Source organism: Hyperolius riggenbachi, chromosome 9 (assembly GCF_040937935.1).
Source record: "Hyperolius riggenbachi isolate aHypRig1 chromosome 9, aHypRig1.pri, whole genome shotgun sequence".
NCBI classification, from domain to species: domain Eukaryota; kingdom Metazoa; phylum Chordata; class Amphibia; order Anura; family Hyperoliidae; genus Hyperolius; species Hyperolius riggenbachi.
Genome location: NC_090654.1, coordinates 214,753,365 through 214,778,768, shown reverse-complemented (window position 1 = coordinate 214,778,768; position 25,404 = coordinate 214,753,365). Strand labels below are relative to the sequence as shown.

At 43.0% G+C, this 25,404-nt stretch overlaps 1 protein-coding gene across 9 annotated transcripts in view; it reads left to right on the top strand.

Moving 5' to 3' along the window:
* FOXP1 (forkhead box P1) overlaps window positions 1-25,404 on the top strand; it is a 1,092,253-nt gene that overhangs the window by 79,472 nt on the left and 987,377 nt on the right. The window contains exon 1 of one of the 9 annotated variants that reach the window (XM_068253979.1): window positions 8,103-8,119. The exons of the other annotated variants lie outside the window; for them this stretch is intronic. The gene's annotated coding sequence lies outside the window, so the exon portion shown is untranslated. Of the gene's footprint in view, window positions 1-8,102; window positions 8,120-25,404 lie in introns of those variants that run through there. 9 annotated transcript variants of the gene reach the window in all.

Sequence of the window (25,404 nt, the reverse complement as noted above, 5' to 3'; positions counted from 1 at the left end):
GGGTGGATCGGAGTCCCCCTTGACATTATGACGTCGGTGACGTCATCCCGCCCCATCGCCATTGCGACGGGGGAAGCCATCCAGGAGATCCCGTTCTTTGAAGGCGATCGGAGGGGCTGGGGGGATGCCGCTGAGCAGCGGCTATTATGTAGCGATACCTTGTCTCGCTACATGAAAAAGATTTTTTTTTTTTTTAAAAAACGCATTTGCTGCCCCCTGGCGGATTTTTAGCAAACCGCCAGGAGGGTTAAAGGACAACTGAAGAGAGAGGTATATGGAGGCTGCCATAATTATTTCCTTTGAAACAATACCAGTTGCCTGGCGGTCCTGCTGATCTATTTGGCTGCAGAAGTGACTGAATCACACCAGAAACAAGCATGCAGCCAATCTGTCAGATCTGACAATAATGTCAGAAACACCTGATCTGCTGAATGCTTGTTCAGGGTCTATGGCTGAAAGTATTAGAGGCAGAGGATCAGCAGGGCTGCCAGGGAACTGGTACTGCTTAAAAGGAAATAAACATGGTAGCCTCCATACACCTCTCTCTTCAGTTGTCCTTTAAGAGGGACTACAGGAGTGGCCACCTCCATATATATTTCTTGCATGACACATGTACTTCATTGTGTAATCATGGTCTGCCTGGGGTCAGGATTCATTTGCCTCTCCCAGGAATATTCAGCAGCGCAGAAGAGTTTATAACCTCCTTCACAATCCCATCTGCATATTTTAGCTGAATATTAAGAAGGCTGTACGTGCTGCCAAGTGTCCTTTATTTATAAGAACAGCTCCAGGTTCTGGGGGAAATGTAAATGTACCTGTCTGTCAATATTGACCAACTGTGCAGCAAAATTTATATTATTTTGCATATTTCATGTCTGTCTTACAATCTGTTCTCAATCTTCAGGCTTCAAACCTTGATTAGCAAGAGGCATCTTACAAATACAAAACAGAAAGATTATAGCCAGTGATCTAGCTATGTCACTCATGGCAAGGCCTGCTCTGTCTCCATCAGCTAGGTGGTTAGAGTTGTCGTGGCAATGGGCTGTTCAGCAAAGAGGCTTTGACGTTATTTATTTTGAGGCCGTTTTACACTTTTTTTTTGCAGTGTGATTGCTCCTGCCACATCGCAAAAAGAGTCAATCATATGACCCTACAACAGAGTGCACTGACTGAGGCATATGCATAGGTCCGCCCCCCACTCAGTGACGTACTCTCTGCTGGATGGGAGGTACGTCATTGGGATTCCTGTCGGTCTACGCATGCACACTGCGCCGCACCATGGCTCCATTGACTTGCATTGCTTTTGCGGTAAAAAAGGGTAACTCAACACAGGAGTGCAAGTGTGAAAGGGACCTAAAGGAAACCTGTGAGATCCACAGTAGTCAGATACTTACCTCAGTAAAGAGAAGTCTCTGGATCCTTCAGAGACTTCAGACATCCTCCTCGAGACCATCAATCCACTGCTGGAACCACTGGAAGTTCACAACCACATACATTTTCATACTTTTCTGTTGTTGCCAATGATCTTTATAAATCAGTACAGCTGGAAAAGCACTCCTACTTCCAGCAAGGAGAAAGATTTGTGGACCATTCCAGCAAAGTGGTAGAAGTTTGCTTCAGCTATGTGTGTAGGAATTACAATAGCATGCTATAGTAGACATTACTAATAGTGGGGTATGAGTAAGACATGACAAGACACAGAACGATTACATGCGCTTTTCTCCTGGCGGACTCAGTGTGCCAGAGCTGCAGCCTCTAACGAGCGCTCTATTGGCAGTAGCAATGTTAGGGAGTCTTGCCCAATGTCTCCTCACAGAATAAGTGCTGGCTTACTCAGCTCGTATTAGCATAGCTGTATAAAGATATGAGCCATTAATATCAGCAACATTTAATGCACACATGGTTGCTATGTTTGTAGCTGCAAAGTGGACCACAGTCAGTAAAGCAATTATATTGCATTATTTATTACAAACCCATTTGGCAATGCCATTGTACTGGGCACTACTGTGTACTTAGAAATGTAATTATGTTTCTCTTACATTTTTGTCTGTGCCACAGAAATCTTATCCAAAAGGAGACCCTTGTTATCTGCTCTTACCCGTCCTCACTTAGCAGAGCCCAGCCTGTATTCACTTTGACCACCAAGTAGTGCTGTGGAGCAGATAGTATGGTAGAGAGAGTTTTATGTTATGTAGCAGGAGATGGGCCTGAGATGGGCTAATAAAAAGATTTGTTACTTACCCAGGGCATCCTCCAGCCCCATGAGCAGCGAAGTGTCCCTCGCGGTCCTTCCCAGTGTGGCATCGGTCCCGGTAACCAGACTCAGTCGCGCCAGTCGGCTCTTCTGGTCATATTTTTTTTTTTAACTCTTCAGGTTTGCTTTAGGGCTGTGGAGTCGGTACAAACATCTTCCGACTCTGACTCCTCAGTTTATGTAACCATCGTCTCCAACTCCAGGTACCCAAAATTGCTCAGACTCCTCGACTCCGACTCCTTAGTCTAATTTTTACAAAAGCTATGGACTTGGTTCAAAAATCATCCGACTCCTCACTTTATTGAAACCACCGACTCCGACTCCAGGTACCCAAAATTGCTCCGACTCCTCGACTCCACAGCCCTGGTACACACACTAGAATAAACTGATGAGGTGGTAAATAACGACTCTCAATCCACCAATTCTAAAAAAAAATTATCCCCTTCATCACCTCTGCTGACATGGGGTCCTCTGGACTCTTTTACCAGTTTATGCCATGGTCTGATCATTAGTATTAGCAATCAATGAAGACTATCAGTAATGTGAATGTGGAATGTGCACACGTTTGGGCAACATGTGCTACAGGTTTTCTTGACGAACAGCAAATGCCTCTTATTAGTTTTACTAGTTAAAAATGGGCGCTAGGTCACAGCCGCTACCCCCCGCAATGCGCGCACATACGCGTCCCGCTTGCTCGTTCCCCACCACTGTCTGAAGTATATGCACACAGGGAGCTGCTTGCTTGGCAGTTGGAAAAAGCTGTTATTTCCCACAATGCAGTGAGAACCTCTGTGAACCACACACAGCAAACTGTCAGATCCGGCCCTGTGTCCTAACTGCCCTGGCTGCGCACATGCTCAGTACAAAAAAGCCAGGGACACACAACCATTCAGTTGATGGCGCAGGGACACTTGCATTTTATTGTATAGGACTAGTAGACCCAGCCCATTTGAAAACGGGCTCTAGGTCTACGGTCGCCGCCGCCAGAGCGCATGCGCGCACACGCTGCGCACACAACCGTCAGGGTTTCCAGCGATACTAAACATTGCAGCACCTATAAAGATTTCTAATGTTGATAGTCACTGCACAGCAATAACAGGGCCACAGCATTTCTAAATAGGATAGATATGTCTCAATAGTGTGCTATCCACAAGTCCTATCTATCCAGCAGAAATCTTGTTATGAAAAAAAAACTGCACAAGCCTAAAAAGTGTTAGACGGAGCCCAATAAAATCCAGACATTAAGGAATAATACAATATGCACATATCTTAGTGCCTCTTAATTAGATTAAGCAAAATGGAGAAAATAAGGCCACGCGAGGAGGAAATGACATGTTGGGAGATCACCCACGTGGGACAGAAGTGTTAATTACCAGCGCTAATTAATTGACAAGGTTGATATTTACATATTTTTGGAGGTTGTGGCATTTTTATCACTTTTCTGATGATAATCTAATTGCTTTTGCAGGATTTCTGCAGCCTGTGCATGATTTCGCTTGGCTCTGCGCAGTCACAATCTGTGCTGCGCTGGTGTGTCAAAATTTGGGCGACTTCACAGTTTACCAGTCAGAGGAGGAAAAAAGTGAAAATCCATTTGTCACCCTATTTGTGATTATTGTTTGTGAAAGATAGATGTGTGATGGCTGGTACTTGGAGAGAGAGTTGGTCTTTTTTTTTCCTCCTCATACTTCAACATTATAAACATTTATAGCAAACATGATGTCAGAATTTAGGACCGCTTTATGGACAGCCAGTTAGATTTTTCGCTGTTTGTATTTTTGAACTCCATCCAATACTGTAGGCAGGGCTGTGGAGTCTGAGTCGAGGAGTCAAAGCCATTTTGGGTACCTGGAGTTGGTGGTTTCATAAACTGAGGAGTCGGAGTTGGATGATTTTTGTACCGACTCCACAGCCCTGACTGTAGGAATACATATATGGAATCGGCTGTAGAGTCAGAGTCGGAACAATTATGGGTACCTGGTGTCAGACTTGGAGTCCTGGAAGAAATAGCATGGCCCCAAAAAAAGCTCTGAGATCAACAAAATTGAGTCAGCTTTGGATGGCATTAAGTAGCAAAATCAATTGAGACTGTGTAAATCCATTGGGCTGTGGTTAATACTCCAATAGGAAACAACCTACGTGTGAAGTGCCTTAAATGGTTTTAATTGGTTGCATGCACTAGCTCACTCTCTCTCGCTCTCTCATTTTATCCTTAGTAATTTCATCTATCTTTGTCTTCTATTCTCTCCTTTCTTTCTCATTCTATTGTCTGTGTGAATGTATTAATGTATGCAATTATAGTATTCACTGTTTCTGCTATACTCTTATTTTTCTGTTTTTCCTTTTATCCTTTCCTTCATCTGGCTTCTTGTATATACCTGCAAGCTATAGAAATGCTATGCCAGTCCAAGGTTGTAATAACCTTTTTCAATATGAACGCAGTGTCGTCGTTTCTTCCCCCTCTTGATTGTTAGCTCTTGCGGTCAGCCCACCTACTTTCTTTTTGTACCAGAGGTCTCCAAACACATTACTGTTTTTTGTCCTACTGTGCCGGGATATTGGCAGCTGAAAATTACTGTAACCATCTTTGTTCTGATATTGCTGACTACAAAAATTATATGTATCTAGAAATGTGTGAAGCCAGGGGAGGACTTAAATACCACCTTAAACGCCTTTTTTAAACGACAGCGTTGTTTAGTGCACATTGTTGCGGAAGTCCGGTTTAACCGGGGAGTAAAATTTGCCAAGTTCAAAATCATGCCTGGGAGGGGGTCTAATATTGTCCGCTTTATGCCAGGTTAGAAGTGGCCAAATTTGCATCTCCGCTGTTTTCCACAGTCCTTGTTAGCACTACTATATGGACGTATGTACATGTTGTGCTTGCAATTGTGTTTTATTTTTGGGCACCTTCAATTAGCGGCAACACAGTGCATGTAAGCAAAAAAGATTACTGTAATTCAGCCGCTAACAAGTTTAAATGCACAATAAGCGAATTGATTGTAATAGCTACATAGCCCTCGCATTGTGAATACAGAGGCCATTAAAGAATTGTATTTTATGTTTTTTTTTTCTTGTTCCTCTTCTCTTGAGGATTTACAGAGGTTAACTTTTAGACCCGCACATTTGAACTCTTTAAAAGCTAGTCAAGGTCCTTTGTTCTAGACAAAAAAGAAAGAACAAATAGTCTTTATTTTATTTTTTTTATAATTTTGTTTTTTTCTCGTTCTTGCGTAGTAGCAATTTTGGAACTAGAAATAATTATTTTACTCTGCTGGAAAAAACCGCCTGGGTTAGTCAGCTTGTTTAAGTGGTAATCAAGCAAAAACTATTGTAAATGAAGTGTGTGAGCAGGGGCGTAACTAGGGGGGAGCAGCACCTGCGATCGCCCCAAGCTGTGGAGGAGCCCTGACTACTAACCTTCCCTTCCTCTTGTACAGGGGACTGTATTTCAGATCAGGTGTTTTTGTGGCTACCCTTTTTATGAGTGTAAGATAATGATGGCCACACTTGTTTTATGACCCTTGTGAGATGGGCCCCAAGGGTGTGAAGGGCACCAAGGGGAGACCAGGGAAGGGGTGTAAACATTGGGGGGGCCCCATCAAAGTTTTGTGGGGTGGGCCCTATGAATTGTAGTTACACCATTGTGTGTAAGGGTTAGGGTTTGTATTGATGTCAGTTTCTTTATGGGGGAGATCTCACCTCACTTTCTGTCCCTGAGGTAGTTGGTATCGGGGCATAAAGTGAGGTAACTTGCAAAATGTTACATTTATCACCAGAACAGCTCTAGATAAATATCTAAATGAAGCATCTGTCTTCAATATAATGGTAACTGTCAAAGATGGAATTTCTTTTTTGGGAGCATTGTATGTTCTTGGGCGGTACAATGCTACCACTGCTCAAAATGTAAAGGTTGTGTTTATTTTGAAAGTGTTTTCTGAACAGCATCACATTGCAGCCTTGATTCCATTTTCATCTAACCCATTACAATGCATGGTTTTGTAATGCTTAGCAGGAAGCTGCCACTTCATGGTTTGATATGCTTCTATGAGATTCTGGTTTAAGTAAATATTTCCAACATCCTTGATTGATATTTCTTCTCTTTTTTGCTGTATGTGACTTTGCAATATTGAGTAGTATTGACTGATTTTTGATTAACACCTGTACCCTGTGATTCCTCAGATGTGCCTTGTAGCTGTCCGGGTCTCAGCTTGTGCCTTCAGCATTCCACCTACATTAAGGCTTAAAACTTGGTGTTCCTCAAAAAGTTAAAGTGAATTTTAAACTATAGTATCAATTTACCATTAACCACCTTTGCGGTATGTATGAGCTCAGCTCGTCCATTACCGCTGCGGTGGATTGCTCAGCCCCTGGTCGATCTTTTTTTACAATTTTTTTTAAAACACGCAGCTAGCACTTTGCTAGCTGCGTGTTTAATTAGATCGCCGCCACGCACCGCGAAAGAGGCCTCCCCCCCAGACCCATAGCACAGCCTGGCCAATCACCGCCAGGCTGCGCTATGGGGTGGATCGGGATGATGTCATGACGTCCATGACGTCATTCCGATCGTTGCTATGGTGACGAGGAAATCCCTAACAGGAAATCCCGTTCAGAGCGGGATTTCCTGTTGGGTATGATCGCCGGTGGCAATCGGAGGGGTGGGCGGGATGCCGCAGGGAGGGGGGAATCATGTAGCTAGCGCTAGGCTAGCTACATGATAAAAAAAAAAAGGTTAAAAAAAAAACACCCACGGCCGAACGCCACAAAAAAAATAGAGCGCCAGGGTGGTTAAAAAGGTCTCCCAACATTGCCTATTAACCGCCTTCTTGACAGGTTTATGGGCGTGGTTTACCCAATGGCGGGACTCCATTCCAGCTGCCTCCTAATTTTATCAGCAATAGTCATACTGGATGTAATGCTATACATAAACATGGATGCTCCCCCTGGAGTTAAATCTGTACACAAATGCCTATAAATATAGATGCATTCTCATGAAGTAAACTAAATGAACACCACCCCAATGGAATAGGCCACACACATAAGTTTGTCATGAAGGCAGCAGAGTAGGCAATGTATCAATTACTTAATTTTTTTGGTTTATAAGACTCACCTTTTCTCCCCCAAAAGTGGGGGGAAAAAGTCACTGCATCTTATAGTCCAAATGCAGGGAGTTCCTGAGTTGTGAATGCCTGCTAATACAAACCTCCAACGTGCAGCAATGTAGGGGACTCCCTGTGCTGTGCCCATGCACAGGAAGACACAGAGGAACAAAGGGGCATAGAGGAGGACACAAGGAGGACAGAGGCAGACATATGGGGGACATAGGAAGGCACAAGGGGGACAGAGGAGGACACAGGAGACACAAGAGGTACAAGGGGGCATGAGGTACAAAAGGGGCATGATCCACAAGATGCCCCTTCACCATGGATGGACCAGATTTAGTATATATACATTCCCCCTGGTTTTTGTCCTCTAAACCTAGGTGCGTCTTATGGTCAGAGCATCTTATAGTCCGAAGAATACAGTACGCTTTGGAGTTATTTGAGAGATTTTTTTAATGGTGCAGTTTCCTATAAACATGGATATTGACTTTTAAGAGGGACTGTAGTGAAAATAACATAATGCATAAAATTGCTTATTGTTTATATTCATTTAAAGACTATTTAGTCAGTGTTTGCCCATTGTAAAATCTTCCCTCTCCCATGCACATAACTTGCTTGGCAGTTGTAAATAGCCGTTATTTCCCACAGTGCAATGAGGTTCACAGACAGCAAACTGTCAGGATCATTGACATGACATTACACTGTGGGAGAGTTTCACCACTAGATACAGACACCTCCCTCCTCCCCATTATCTATTCGAGAAACGGTAAAGATTTCTCGTGGGAAATGGGGTATCAGCTACTGATTGTAATGAAGTTCAAACCTTGGTTAAAGTTCCTCTTTAAGTTAAGTTTAGAGACACCTTTCATTTAATATTAGGTATCTAGCCCCTGAACAATTGATGAGCTGTGGGCAATGGACTGAACAGACTCTAACTCTCAATTTCACATGGGATTTTGTACAGTATATATTGACTGATGATGATTGAAGAAATCATGTTTGCCTGGCTGTTTTGCTGATCCTGTGCATCAATACCTTCTAAGCCACAGGGCTAGCATAAGTTGCAGATCAGGTTCTGTGATTTCTGACTACATGCTTGTTTCACATATGCATTTAGACAATCCTGATGTAAAAAAGATTAGCTTGATAGGGGAAAAATGGCCTTTTAAAATAAAACTGAAGATGGTAGCTTTCATAGTCCTCTCACTTTAAGTTTCTTTGAAAGTAGTACATGTAACAAATAATAAACACCAATCTTCCCTTTGAACAAGGTAAAGTTCAGTACCTCATGTTTGTTACTACATTTAGATGCTGGTTTAGGAAAATTTGCACAGCTGTAAGAATATGGTTCCTTCGGAGTTTCCATCACCTTTGATGTGCCCAGAATGTGCCAATGGCAGGAACTCTACCCTCTGTGAGAGCTTCTGCAGTGGACTCTCTGCATATAAATTATGGCAGGCCAGGCAGACTGTGCTGTGGTGTGGTTTGTTGTGTCTGGTTTTGCTGCTGTGATTGAAGTGGTCGATGTGTTTGGTCATTAAAAACCTATTTCAGAATGCCTAACCCATAGCAGAAGGATCCCTGTGTTCGGCAGGGGGTATAGCCCATCATGTTCTGGTTCTTCATTTTAAAGCATCAATCCACTTGTCATAGGTTAGGGACAGATTACCATACTTTTAAAGGAGAGCATTGTAAAGTTTTGTTAGCTTGAAAACTAGCTTCATAAAATGGACTTATAGGAGCGGCCAGTACTTTGCAGGGAGCGCGCGTAAGTTAGCAACACACGCTACTCAGCACTCCTGCTTGTAGCATGCGCAGGGGATTTTTACTCGCGCTGCTCAAACCAAGCTGTGCTGCTTTATCAGCTTAGTGAATCAAGCCTAATGTCTCTGTTTGAATGTACTTCCAGGATTCTGAGAGTTCCTGCCAACAAAGATAAACACGTTCTCTCAGGCAGAGTGTGTTGTTCCTCAAGGTGACTCTGTTATCTTGGGATCAAGCAGTTACCATCATACACATGCATGAGGACGGTTGCAGGGCAGGGATAGGGATCGATTCCTCGGGGGACAGTTTGGGAGGGCCTCTGTTGCTATGGAAGAAGGCGGAGACACGGTGAGTAGCGCACAGCAGGCAGGGTGAGCAGGACCAACAATGTGCTCAGGAGGCCCTCGGATGTCGTATGTACGTACCTTCACTCCCAGACATTAATCAGAATGCTGGCTTACAACAGTGTCTGAAGTATGTACAGAAGTTTTGCATCTGATGATGGCAATTTCTTTTTATTAGGTATACTGTAAAATAGAAATAGTACAGTAGAATCTCGTTATAGTAAACTCTGATACAGTAAACCTTTAGATATAGTAACCTGTCCTCAGGTCCCAGCAACTGCATCTGTATATATACAGGTGAAACCCCACAAAATTGGAATACTGTGCAAAAGTTCATTTATGTCAGTAATTCAATTTACAAAGTGAAACTAATATATGAAATTGACTCATTACATGCAAAGGGAGATATTTCTCTCCTTTAAAGTGACTCTGTAACAAAAATTACAACGTTTTTTCTACCATCCTACAAGTTCCTAAACCTATTCTAATGTGTTCTGGCTCACTGCAGCACTTTGTACTATCACGGTCTCTGTAATAAATCAATGTATCTTTCCCCTGTCAGACTTGTCGGCCTGTGTCTGGAAGGCTGCCAACTCTTCCGTGCTGGTCTGTTCCTCTATGCACACTCCAGTGTGTGTTTTATTTACATAAGCCAGCAGCTTTTCTGCTATCTTATCAGTGATAGAAGAGAGCTGGATAAAAATCCTCCTCTGTTAGGCTGTGAAAGTAGCTGGCTGACACATACTGAGGAATTACAAACACAGGCACAGGCAGAGCTGTCTGCAGGAAGCCTGTAATGTTCAGTGCATGAGAGAAGAAGGGGACAGAAGATAAACGCACAAATGATCTTTTGAGATTCAAAATGAAGGGTGTATACAGCCTGCTTGTGTATGGATGTATTTTCTATGTGTGGACATATTTCTACTTCCTGTTTTGGTGGCCATTTTGTTTGTTTATAAACAAACTTTTTAAAACTGTTTTTGACTACTTTTAATGCGGCGAGGAGCGGCGAAATTGTGACAGAGGGTAATAGGAGATGTCCCCTAACGCACTGGTATGTTTACTTTTGTGCGATTTTAACAATACAGATTCTCTTTAACCTCCTTGGCGGTAACCCCGTGTGTGACACGGGGTAAGCCGCCGGAGGGTGCCGCTCAGGCCCTGCTGGGCCGATTTTCATAATTTTTGTTTTGCTGGACGCAGCTAGCACTTTGCTAGCTGCGCCAGCACTCTGATCGCCGCCGGCCCCTGCCCGATCGCCGCTATCTGCTGCGGCGCGGGCCCCCCCCCCCCCCTCCAGACCCCAGCGCTGCCTGGCCAATCAGTGCCAGGCAGCGCCGAGGGGTGGCCCGGGACTCCCAATGACGTCCCGACGTCAGTGACGTCGGTGACGTCATCCCGCCCCGTCGCCATGGCGACGGGGGAAGCCCTCCAGGAAATCCCGTTCTATGAACGGGATTTCCTGATCGAAGCGGGCGGGGGGATGCCGCTCAGCAGCGGCTATCATGTAGCGAGCCCTCGGCTCGCTACATGATTAAAAAAAAAATTTTTTTTTAAAAACTGCTGCGCTCCCTCCTGGCGGTATTTTTCATACCGCCAAGGAGGTTAAATGGTCTCCTCTCAGTCTTAGTTACATAATTACATACTTTGGTTGAAAAAAGACATCCGTCCATCCAGTCCAACCATGAAAAATAAATAAATAAATAAAACACCGTCCTTAACCTGCACATTTCCCAGATGATCCAGGTGAAAACGAAGAACCTTACAAGGCCTGGGCCAATTAGCCTTAAAAGGGAAACACTCCTTTCCGACTCCAGATGGCAGTCAGATAAATCCCTGGATCAATTCTTACCTAATAATTATTGCCGTGGATGCCCTTCAATGCAAGAAAAGTCTGGTTATTATTATTATTTATTTATAAAGGGCCAACATATTCCTTGGCGCTGAACAAAGTAAGAAACGAATAAGGGGCACATAATAATACAGACAAATGGCATACACCAATATACAAAATATATAATTGGTGACAAAATACAGAATCAATACAAAAGACACAAAAGGGGAAGAGAGCACTGCCCTTGCAAGCTTACAATCTAAAGAAATAGGGGGGAAGCAAGTATGGTAGTATACAATAAACATAACTAGAGGCGCTGTGTTTTAGTGTGGCTGGTCCAGAATTACTGACATAAATTAACTTTTGCATGATATTCTAATTTTTCAACTTTCATGAGTACAATGTATGACCAATTCTGATCTTGTAAACATCTGATACAGTAAACTACTTTTCCTGGTCACTTGAAGTTTTTTTATAAAGGGATTCTAGTATACTTGTATTTAACCCTCGTGGCGGTTAATTTTTTCTGCCAAATAGGCAGAAATCCATTTAAAAAAAAAAACATTTTTTGGTTTCATGTAAAGCTACCAGAATGGTAGCTACATGAAACACCACTAGAGGGCGCATGTGTCCCTCTAGTGCGATCGTCGCCGACATCAATAGCACACAGGGGAACGCGTATATAACGCGTTCCCCTGTTTGGCTTCTCCTGTCGCCATGGTGACGATCGGAATGACGTCAGCCGACGTCCTGACGTCAGATGCCTCCAATCCAGCCCATAGCGCTGCCTGGAACTCATTGGTCCGGGCAGCGCAGGGCGCTGGCGGGGGGGCCCCTCTTCTGCCGCTGCGTGCGGGTGTTCGCCGCAGAGCGGCGGCGATCAAGCTGTGCGCGCGGCTAGCAAAGTGCTAGCTGCACGCACAGCACTTTGAATGGTGCAAATCGCCCCACCAGGGGCTGAGATATCCTCCTGCGCGACGTAGCCCGAGCTCAGCTCGGGCTTACCGCCAGGAAGGTTAATGTGCAAACGAATGGCACTTTGTGGAATTTTTCTTTAATCAAACTTTTTGATTAAAGTCTCATACACACACTATATAGTCTTTTGGCCAAGATGTTTTTTTGGCACAACCTGAATTGAGAATCTAGTGTGTGTACAGCAGTATTCCAGCAGCATTTAGCAATCTGTCACAGGCAAATTGCCAAATGACGAGTGACAAGCAAGTGCATTGTTTTGCTATTCTTCCTGCTAGACGCCACTCGTGTACCACTCATTGTCCCTCCTCTCCTCTTTATATAACAGTTCTGTTTTACCGATCACAAGGGCACCGTGTTTAGCATAGTAATCATAGCACCCTTTTCACACTGCTGCAATTCAGTGTACCCCCAAATGTAGTGCTTGCAACATTTCTACAGAATTTGCAACATTTCTACAGAATCCCTCCGTGCCGTTCCGCCGTGTTGCCGCAGCTCTAGGGCCAACCCCCGATCCACGCTACAGGCTGTTTCCTGTAGCGTGGATCGGGGTGTGCCATAGAGCTGCACAGCCGCACTCGCGGCTATGTGGACTGCGCAGCCGCGGCCAGCTCATGCGGCCATGTTTGTGAAGGCAGGAGAGACCAACCCGGGCCGTGGGGTCGGGAGCCAGCCCGGGGGGCTATTGAGCGGCAGGGACCCGGCAGAACGCCACGGAGGGCTTTTTGGCCTCGGAAGTATTAAGCATTGGGAGGTCAAGAAAATTGTATAGCAAGCGTGCTTTTCTTGGAATCTCCCATCTTTAAAATTATTCTGGTGATTCTTATTCCCCATATCGGAAATAACAGTAACTTCATGAAAACCCGAATGCATTGTAATCACATGAAATCTGTGTTTTGGAAGTAGAGAAGATTGCATAACACTGCAATTGCAATGTTCAGTGTATACCGGCCCTTATGTCAGAGCTGGTGTAGTTGGGACAGACTGCTAAACACAGATGAAATGTTAGATAATGCTTTCATTTATATGGAATCCTCATACTAAAAATCCCCCCACTTTCCACCATTGTGGCATAGCTGGTGCATGAAGGTGGCCACTAACAATCCAGTTTCTAGGAAAATGTGTTTGAGCGATCAGGTAATTCTGGTCGGAAGTGATATATCGTAAAGATTGTTCACGACACCACCAACGAACCAATCTTTGCTTACTATCTATCTCAACCATCAAGAAAGTGCAAATTTTGGTTTGACGAAAATCCAATCGGACAACTGTTTTTATAATGGTTTGTAATCAATTGTACTCATCAACGGAGTTTATTTACAACCAATCCGATTACATCCGATCAGAATTATCTGATCGCCCGAACAATTTTTTGCTACAAATTAGACCTTTAATGGCCACCTTAAGGCTTCATTGTCTCTAGGAAATGTGTCGTCTACTCCTATTTCTCCCATTGACAAGAGGAATCTACACTTAAGACATTAAAATTAAACCAGCTTTCGTTGTTTTGCTTTGAAGTCACCCTGAAGTGAAAATGCAATCAAAAGTTACTTACCTTAGAAGAGGGAAGGAAGCCTGTGGATAATTTTGAGGCTTCCCCATCATCCTATACCTCACGGATCCAGCGCTGGGACCCTCTAAGCAGAAAAGACAAGAGCTTGTCGGATTTGGTCTTGCGGCCGCGCTCCCGTCCATGTATGAGGCCACACTGCGCCTGCGTGGATCCTGTCTGCACCCGCTCATGCATGGTTTCTTCCTCTATGCACGAGTGGCTTCAGGTTACTGTGAGGATGCAGACAAGACTTGCTTAGTGCGGTTGCACTTGCACACAGAGTGGAGCACAGCCTCGAAGAAGAAGAGGGACTCAGTGAGAAGCAGTGGAGTTGAGGAGAACATGAGAAGCCTGTGGATCATCCAGAGGGTTCCCAATACTTTGGTAAGTATCTAATGTTTCTTTTTTTCATCGCAGGTTTGTTTCAAAGTGAACCTCCAGACAAAAAATCTACTCAGCAGCACTGAAAAGGCTAGGTGTTTCTTTAACAGTTTTATAGCATCAGAACCTTGTTTTTCTTGCCCAAACTTCATTTTTAGCTGCTCAGAAGAAAACCGCCTGGGCATTTTCCCCTAATGCTGTGCAAAGCATGATGGGATTTTTGATGTTTTTGTTACCGTTCTGCTGTTCTGGTGCAATTTTTTTTAAAATTTGAGATTTGAAGCCTAGCGCGCGCAGCGGGGAGGGGTGATCAGGACACAGGACAGTAAGAACTGTGTCTCATGCTCCCTGTCACCTCCCTTTCAACCAAAAAGATGGCTGCCCCCATGAAAAAGATGACTGGCCCCATGAAATCACAAACATTTGCCTTTTCTTTTAAAACAGGGTGGGTAAGAGATTATATGACCTATCTATTTTCATTAACATAATTAATGTAACTAAATCACAGTATGTTTGTTTAGGCTGAAGTTCCCCTTTAAGGATGCTTATTCCCATTAGTGTGTACTGTTTCCAAAAATATTTGCACTCCAGCTCCATTCCCATGACCTAAAGTAAATATTGCACAATTGTGGAAAAATAATAAAAGCGGAATACCTTTTATTTGTGTCAAAATAGTGGTCACATGACCTGCACCCCATCTGCTGAAGAGAAGCCTGAACAGCTGTTGTGGTGTATTCTTACTGTAATTCTGCACTTTGAATTATGCAGTACCATGTGTCCTGGGAGTAGATATTCCTGGGTTAGGAGGTGAAAGCACCTCAGACCTCTTTACAAGGGGATCCTGTAAACACACTTGCGTCTAGTTTACACTGATGCTTTCCGGGTGTTTAAACATTACTAAAATGCTCCTATGTGAAGCCCTCATTCATGGCAATGTGCCAGATCCCACTGGAGTCATTTTAGGGTGTTACTTTTGATGGTGTTTAATTGCACTAAGCATGCCCCCCTCCTTGGAGCAATTACGGGAAAAGTCTGCAATCGTGCACAGCAAGATTTAAAGTGAACTTTAAGTGAAAATAAACTGATGAGATAAACAATTGTATCATCCTAAACCTAAAAATGACTTGGAAAAAGTAGATTTATTATTTTGTCTCAGCTCAATGACTCAGTTTGTCCCGAGTCTCAAGGGCTAAAATATATGAACCATTGACCTTTTTATATATAGCCTGCTCTCAAAAGCCCAGTGCTCTGCCAGGAAAGTGTTTAATGGCTGTAATTCCTTATCAGTGAGGGACGCTTTAGTTCGACTGGGTCCCTCTATAGTCTGACTGGGTCCCGGCTGGAGAGAGACTGCCAGTTGCATAGCTGAATATTAACCCTTTCAGGCAGAAAATGAAAAGGAACACAGCTTATTGAGTTGTTTGCCTGCCACTGTACATACACGTCTATCTCATCATGTCACTTAAAGGGGAACTTCAGCCTAAACAAACATACTGTCATTAAGTTACATTAGTTATGATAATTACAATCAATAGGTAATATAATCTCTTAAAGAACAGTCAAATGTTTGTGATTTCATGGGGGCAGCCATCTTTTTCATGGGGGCAGCCATATTTTTGGTTAAAGGAGGTGACCAGGAGTATGAGACAGTTCCAACTGTCCTATGTCCTGATCGCCCCTCCCAGCTGCGCGTTCTAGGCTGCAAATCTCAAAATTAAAAAAAAAAACTGCACCAAAACAGCAGAACTAGAACAGAAATCCCATCATGCTTTGCACAGCATCAGGGGAAAAAAGCCCGGGCAGTTTTCTTCTGTGCAGCTAAAAATGAGGCTTGGGTAAGAAAAACAAAGGGCTGAAGCTGTGAAACTGTTAAAGAAACACCAAGTCTTTTCAGTGCTGCTGAGTAGATTTTTAGTCTGGAGGTTCACTTTAAGGTTCCCTTTAACCTCCTTAGCGGTAAGGCTAGGTCCACACTGGGTACGATAACCTATCCGTGGCTCCGTTTTTCAGGCCGAATCAAAACCGGAGCCACGGATGCCAGTGTTTTAGACAGCAACTGTCTTTACCCATAAAAAAAACGGATCCATCTGCGTTTGCTGGGACCCGTTTTCAAAACCTGAACGGAAGGTCCGGATCTGCTACATTTTCACAGAACGGATCCTGATTCACTCAGGGGTAGTGGCAGGCAATAGAAAAATGGATCCCCTTCAACACAGGCAGATTTGGACAGGTGAGGGAGGGGGGTCCCCCGTCCCCGCTACCCCCTCCAGCTACATGCAGCGAAATGTGTTAAAATGTATAGCAGCGGGGAGCTTACCTTCTCCTCCTACTTCCTCCAATCGCCGCGTCACTGCCTGCAATGCTGCCCTCCGAAGTATGGAGGTCGGCATTGCAGGCAGTGACACAGTGAGCAGAGGAAGTGGAGAGAAAGTAAGCTCCCCTCTCTCCGCCGCTATACATTGTAACAAATTTTGGTGCATGTAGATGGAGGGGGACTGGGGACCGGTGCCACCCCCGTCCTGCCTGCTATACCCCTACAGCATGGTGGCTGCCTCTCCCCCACGGCTGGGCATACGTTTTCCACGGACTGGAAACCTATGCTTCAAAAATGCATTTCTGGAAAACCGGGGGAAAAAAAGTTTAGAAAAACGGATCTGTTTGAAGCTAATCCGATCCTGAACGGACCAGTGTGGACCTAGCCTAACCCGCTAAGTCAGGCTCAGGGTTGGAAATTCCGAAGCTCAGAGCGGTAACCCTGAGCCTGACTTGTGGTGACCGCCGTGAGGTCCATGCAGTGCATAGCGCACAATGGGCATTTCAACTTGCCTCCCCCGTGATCCAGACGCTGGCATCCATTCTTCTTCCTGTCCTTGAAGGCTCTGTATCCCTCTTGTGAGATCGCCGTCTGTCATCATGTTGATAGCCAGCGATCTCACTATAAGGGTACACCGCCACCTGGAGAGGGTAGGGAGAACTGCAGTGCTGGATCCCAGGGAGGAGAGTAAGTGCTGGGTTGCTGCAGGCTTTCTGGTGGCATGATTGTTTTGCAGTTTTAAGGTCTAAAAGCATGCAAAAAAATTGCACTGCTTTTAGACCCTAAAATCTGGAAATAGTCATACCTCCAGGGAGGTTAAAGACACTTGGATTGATGCATACAAATGCAGCAGTATGTAGGTATTTATGGAACATTTTATGTACACTTTAGAGGCAATGCATGCAGCGCTCGGAATCAGACAGCAGAGGGCAGAAAGTTCATATGGAGCTTTGTGGATAGCTATTGCAGTATATAATTAAAACAATGTCAGAATATTGGATTTCCACCTAACACTGAAAGCTAGCACTGTTCCATTTCTGTGGCTGGAGTGACACTTTCCACTTCCTCTTGGAATGTGTTTCAGAATCCATTTTTATTGGATCTCTGTCCGGCCTTAAACGCTATGACATCATGACTGGTAAAGCTTATGCTGGGCTATAGGGACACATTTAATGATCCAGACTTAATTGTTTTTCCAGTAGGAACTAACCCTTTAAATTAGCATCAGAACACATTGCGAGACACAATCTTATTTATTTTTCTTTCTCTAAATGTGGTTGAATTAAATTATGAATGCATTACAATCAGATGTTTTCTATTGACCCACGTAATCTGGATGTTTCAGTCATTTGATACATCAAGCAAATTATCACAGAACACCATTTCTCATTTACTGTCAGCTTGGTGACAAGTATAATGGCATAAAAAGCATTGAGTGTTTTCTCAGCAGTACTTTGTTTGTAAGGGGGGAAAGGGGTGGAGCTTACAGAACTCTGCTGTCTTGCTGTTGTTGGTTTTTTTCAGATGATTGGTGGATGCATAGTTAAGGTATGGATTAATATGTTTCTATGAGTAGAGTAAGATGGATTATAGAGGCATAGTAATTCAAATGTTTCACTGATGAAGGCCAATTTAGACAGAAACAGCTGTGTGCAAGTAGGATTAGCATGGCCCTATTAAAATAATTGACTAAAGCAAAAATAGTAGTTTCATAAAGGATTCATTATGGGACTTCATAAAAGGGTGCATGGAATGATAATATTGAGATACCTTGATCTAGACCAGGCATGGGCAAACTTGGCCCTCCAGCTGTTACGGAACTACAAGTCCCACAATGCATTGCAGGAGTCTGACAGCCACAGTCATGACTCATAAAGGCAAATGCATTGTGGGACTTGTAGTTCCGTAACAGCTGGAGGGCCGAGTTTGTCCATGCCTGATCTAGACCAATGAGATTTTTTTTCTTGGAAAGATTAATTGTTCATATCATTGCTGTTACTGATGTCTATTGCAGCCATCCACAGAAATGACACATGAAATCAGGGCTGTGGAGTTGGTACAAAAATCATCCAACTCCGACTCCTCAGTTTAAGACACCACTGACTCCGACTCCAGGAAACTAAAATGGCTCAGACCCCTTAGTCTAATAGTTACCAGAACTGTGGATTTGATACAAAAATCATCCGGCTCCCGACTCCGACTCCTCAGTTTATGAACCCACCGACTCTGACTCCAGGTACCCAAAATTGCCTCGACTCCGACTCTCCGACTCCAACTCCGACTCCACAGCCCTGCATGAAATGGTGGCTACTGAATGGAGCTTTTATTGTCAGATATCCATCCATTCCAGACAGCAGAGGAAACTGTGAGGTAGCTAGTACATCGTTAGTGGGCAGAATTTGCAGCAGTCAGTCAAACCTTTGACTCCTCCCCTCTTGGCCAACTGTGACTGCCTCAGGTACTACCATTCACAGCAGCAATAGATTAGCACAGAAAAGGGTCAAAAATCTAAATACAGATGAATAATTTATTGTTAAAATAATGCAAAATAATGAATAATTTATTGTTAAAATAATGCAAAATATGAATATAACATTTTTAATATAAGATCCTGAATTTTCTTTTTTAAGTGTAAATATTCATTTAACTAATTGCAGACTTAAGCCTTTCTACTCCTGGGCATCCTACCGCAGCAGGTTTGTGATGCATTCCGGAATAACTACTACACATGCTCCCAGAATTGCAAACAATATTGCAAAAAAATCACACTTGTTTACGTTTTCATGCATTTGTGGTCTGCACTTGTGTTTTTTTTTGTGAGTTTGCAAGATGGTGGTAGCCTGAATTTGATGCAACAACCCACTTATCAAGCTCTATACCACCGCCAATGCCATTTAGGAGATACGCTGGATTCGAGCGGCCAAACAGCCCCAGGTCTACTGCAGTCATTACTCTGAACTAGGCCTTTGGGCATAAACGAGGGGACAAATTGTTATTAAAGGACAACTGTCGGGAGGTGGACATGTTTTTTTTCCTTTTGTGCAATACCAGTTGCCTGGCTGTCCTGCTGATCCTCTGTCTCTAATACTTTTAGCCATAGACCCTGAACAGGCATGCAGCATATCAGGCGTTTCCGACATTAATGTCAGAAACTGACAAGATTAGCTGCTTGCTTGTTTCTGGTGTCATTCAGACACTATTGCATCCAAAGACATTAGCAGTGCTGCCAAGAAACTGGTATTGCTTAAGGAGGAATAAATATGGCAGCCTCCTTATACCCCTCCCTACAGTTGTCCTTTAAGGATAGATCTGAGGTGAAGGTTTGTGCTGTAGTGGGACTGGGGGTCAGTGTATGTCAGGTCAGGTGGGGGGTGTGAGCTAGAGCACCAAGATCATACCAAGATCATACGGTGCGAGCATATCGGTTCAGAATGTCAGCGTATGCATCAACATATGCCTGAATTTGGAGAGCCTAAGGGTACCAAGAACTGTTTTTCCTTCAGGCATTTCTGATTGAGCTTGTCATTGCCAGAAGTATAATTTTAGCAGAGTCTGTTCATTCAGTGTCCTTATATCTCCTTTAATCAAACTTTGGAATTAGTCATATTAATTCATTTTTCCCCCCATCGCTCCCAGATTACTGACTGACATTGCGTAGAAGTCAGATTCTTATGGCGGAGGACAGATGGAGAAAATAAACTTGTGTATTAAAAATATGTATGGGAACGTTAAACATGCTTTATTTTGACATGAACTGATTCTTGCTAGTTTCTCTCGAATTTTAGCACCTGGGAAACCTTAAGTGGAAAGCAAAGTTTTCTGTCATGTTCACTTTGATGGGGTGTTAATGGAACTGAAGAGATGAAGAATATTAGGGAGCAAAATCTTAAAGAAAAAGTGTCCTAATAGAAAAACATAAAAAAATTGGGCAGAAGTAAAGGTCGAAATTTAACTGTGTGATGTTTGAAGTCAAGTAAGGTAGACAATTGAGAAGCACTGCTGAAATATAGTACAGTATATGTGCCAATAGATAGCTAAACATTGGTCAATAGCAGCTCGGTCAGGTAAATAACCAATTTCCTTCCAATCTGGGATTGTAATTGTTACATTCAATTACACTATCTAGCTGTTCCTGTCTGCTGTTCCTGATTGTACATTCACACAGGCGCATGGTCAGGACCTGGGGACTGAGTTAACTGTAGCCAGAGTTGACCATATTAGAGTTTACTACTATAATGAGATTCTACTGTAGACTTTAATAAAATATTCTCTAACTATTAATTTTAAAATGGATTGCTTTAAAAACGATTATGAAAGTCCCTAAATAGGTTGCTTGCATGTGACAAAATTACCAGTATGATTCTGTATAATGAGAATTTTTCAGCTCTCCCACTAAATAAACCTGACTGACAAGTGGACCATGAAGAGAATGCCATCTGAGATGTGGGTGGCCATCATTTCTTTTGGCCTGCAATTAGCCTTTAGCACCCAGTCTTGGTGGTGGGGCTGCCACCTCAATCTTCCAGGCACACTGATATTACGTTGGAGTTCCTTCCCTTAGCCTTTTGAATTCAACTTCCAGTGCAAGGCAGCTGTGTTAGTTTTAGTTGACACTGGGTTACTCCAATATTTGCTATATCTAGGCAGCATTCCTTGTTCCATCACCCAAGGAGGCTTCTGATGGGAGACCAGTAAAGCCATACAGTCTTCGCTTCGCTTTAGCTATCCTGGTCGGGGTACCTGTCAGACCCACATGGCTACCATAGTGGCAAGGGAGACAAAGTCCCCACCCTACTGCACAGGCAATCCCTTACTTGACGTTGCCCAGGTCCCACCACAGGGATGTAGCAAGCTTAGAACCTATATTCTATTTTTATATTCTAGTGACAGGCAAATTGGGATCAGTTCTTATGAGAGACCTATATTGCTTATATATGATGGGCGGAAAGTGACCAGTAGTTTTTAGTGGCAGGCAGATAATAGTAGATAGTGATACGCAGTTTCCATTGAAAGACATATTAGGCAGATAATCCTAACTGGCAGGCTGTGTTGGGTAGATGAATAGCAGCCAATAGTAATAGATGGGCACCTCCACCATACCACCATTACTATTTCATTCCCCAGGTCTCTCTGCCCCTGGCCTTCAACCACTCCCACGTATCTTCTTCTGGTTGCTTTGCAGATGCAGGAATTTTAGTCATACTACTCATGCATGAAGTGCTGCATGGGTTTATTAGTCAAGAGGACATGTGTGGGAGCAGTTAAATGTGAGTAAACCTATACAGGTCTGCTGCAGTAGACATGGGGTCATTAATGGCATGCTGTCAATCAATGTGGAGAAATGTGTGGTGGCGGTAAGGTAGACTCCCAGGGACAGGTTCTGCAATATCCAGGATGTACATGTGGGGGAACTGGAAGGATAAGTAGGTGATACGGTAACTTCCAGTCTATACACAAGGCAGCACAGCCTGCTATGGTGATGAGAAGGATCATTGTTATTTTGTTATTACCACTACTATTACTGCTTGTGTATACATTGATAGGAGACATTGAATCATTTTACACTACAGCGACTGTTTCTTTAATATACATTTGTACACGCCTTCTGATATCTGTTTACACAAGTGTTAGTGTTTTCTTATTGTTTTGTTGCTATGGATTAGCAAACTATATTAATCAGTGCTTTACAATTGCTTAGAGAGGAAGTCTGGCCAATGTATATTGTAGCAGCTGGATTAGAGTAATGGGTGTACTGTTTCTATCTTAACAGTTACGTTACATTGATCTTTGCAAATAAAATTGTGAGAATACTATTTACTCAACTTCAGTGGATTAAAGAAAAACATCCCTGTTGGAAAAAGAGCCACGACTTTGCCAATTTTCCCACAGCTTGATGAAGCAGACCCACTTTCTGTTTTATATCTTTTCGTAAGCTGAAAATGTATAAAAAAAGAATTAAAAAAAAATTAAAAACTTAATAATACAAATTTGGGCCTGTATGTATACACGAATACACTATGTTGTGTAGTCTGTTGGAAATTCAACAGTGTACTCTGTTTCAAGCACCACTGTAAGGCTGGGCGTCAATAGCCATTGCAATCGCTCAGCAGTTTGCTAGCATTTTGTATGGCAATTTCCAGTGCTGTTAGTTTTTCTTTTAGGAGATTCCATTTGCAAAGTCATTGCATTTTGCAAATTTTTTTTTAGTGTTCGTGTAGTGAAATCACTTTGCACATCAATTGCAAAGCGATTTTGCAGCGTTCCAATCTTTTGTATTGGAGTGCCATCGCTCCAAAAAAGCTACCTGCAATTGCAATTTCTTCATTTGGAGACTCTTCTGTGGGTTTGCCCCCATTGACTTTCAGTAGCCTAGCGCACTGATCTGCAAACTTGGCTCTCCAGCTGTTAAGCAACTACAAGTCCCACAATGCATTACAGGAGTCTAACAGCCACAGTTATGATTCATAAAGGCAAATGCATTGTGAGACTTGTAGTTCCTTAACAGCTGGAGAGCCAAGTTTGCAGATCACTGGCCTAGCGCATTTGAAATAGCTGACCATTGCCAGTGATTCAATAGCACAGCTAAAAGCGCTCTAGCGGGCTATAGCCCTAAGTCGGGGGTGGCCAAACTTTTTAGGCCGAGGGCCATATCACTGTTCTTGAGAATGCTGGGGGGGACTAGCAAAATTAGACACAATGTTTGCTGATTGCCATTAGGTACACTAACTATGACTGTGACATTTTATCAAAGCATTTACATAGGAAATAACCAATATACCGTGCACAGTTGGCAGATTCTAATCAGCTACAGCCTGCGGGCTACATGGAATTACCAACTCTAGAGAGCTTTAAGGGCCAACAGAAATGGCATTTGGCCCCTGGGCTGGACTTTGGACATGCTTGCCCTAAGTTATCATTATACAGAGTAACAAACATGCAGAATCTTGCTGAGCTGCTGTGTACAGTGCTGACCTCACAAGCAAGATGGCTGTTCCCATGTAGGCAAATAAGCAGCAAGAATCACTTATAAGAAAGGAATAATGGTAAAAACTTGGGCCTACTTTAGTTGACTTCACTCTACTTTACGGTTCATTAACTTTAAGCACCCATGAGAAACGTTTTATGTCAATTTTGCACCTAATTATGGGCATAAATTGTCACGTTTGCACAAAATCACAAATTCACACCTGAATATTCTAATTCAGAATATTCACTGAGTGATACATCATGGGAGTCCCCTCTTACTCATATAGAGCTGAATAGGTGCAAATAACTTACACTTTACAAAGGCAAATTTATATTTAGCACAGCTTTTTAGTAAATGGGTTTTCAGGTTCCTTTTTGTCCCTTACAGAATCCTACTTTATCCTGACTTAGCTAGGTACTGTAAAACTCAATATTACTGAATGACTCATGACTTTTCACTTTAGCCATTGGTCTGGTCTGGTGGGGATGTTGAGTTATAAAATTATGGTTGATTATATTGCTATCTGATCACTGTTTAATTTAGTGATTAGTAATGGTATGTTATGCACCCAAGTTTTATCTACCAGACCCCTTACCATTTCTCCTATATTAAAAAAGTGTTTAAAAGGGGCACTACAGCGAAAAACTGTAAAATTTAAAATATGTGCAAACATATATAAAAATTACTTCTCTCCTATGTTGCTGTCACTTACAGTAGGTTGCAGAAATCTGACAGAAGTGACAGGTTTTGGACTAGTCCATCTCTTTATAGGGGATTCTCAGGGATATACTGTATTTATTTTCAAAAGCACTCAGTGAATGGCAGTTGCTCTGCTCAACTGCCAAAAAACTGTGTAGCAAGCAGGGAAGCTGGCCAGCATCATTGTTTAAATCCTTTTTAGGGAATATCTTTATAAAGAATAAAAGCCTTGCTGAGAATCCCCTATGAAGAGATAGACTAGTCCAAAACCTGTCACTTCTGTCAGATTTCTACTACCTACTGTAAGTGACAGCATTATAGGAGAAAAGTAATTTGTGGCTCATTTTACTCTGGAAGAAGCATACTTCTTATTTGTATATGTTTGCACATATTTTAAATTTTACAGTTTTTCGCTGTAGTGCCCCTTTAACTTAGTGTGACTATACATTATTAGATTTTCAGCATCGATATCTGGACGATTCAACCATATTGATTGGATCTGGAAGGTATCAATGCAGCAACCTGAACAGTTGATTTGATCGATTTCTGGCTGAAATTGGCCAAATGCTACAGAATTTCAGTCACAATGGTTAGATTGGGTGCACAGCTATAACGGCCTGCAGAGACGGATCATCCACAAGGCAAACCTAGGCAGTTGCCTAGGGCCTGGAGAGAGTCTGTGGAGGCGCCCGTTTAAGACACATGACTAAGGCGCCCTTTTCAACTGATTCCAACCCAGAGGGGGACACTGGAGGCACATGGCTGCATAAAAGAGGTACAGGGGACAGAGATGGCACAGTGTTTCCACTTCTAGACAGATTCAGGTTAAGAACAAACCTACAGTCCCTATCTCGTTTGTTAACTGAAGACTACCTGTACACACTAATAGTAATATTGGTATTTTATGCATAGGATTACTGATCTATAGTGCATCATCAACATCGTGCTGTGTTAAACACGTCTGCTACTTCAAGATTCAGATTGTATTACATTTTTCATGTGCGTATTAAGGGCAGGTTTACTTTAAATCTCAACTAAACTGTGTTTATTCTTTTCAAGGGCATCATTTTTTAGGTCAGCGCTCCATAAAATCTGTGTACAGTTGCTCTTGTTGTCTATATTTTGCTTGGCAGTTTACTGTGTTGCAGAGAGTAAACAAGTTGTTTGTTGGGATGTTGCCCCTGGGATCCCACAGCAGCTCTTTGTGTTTTCCCACAGGCGCCT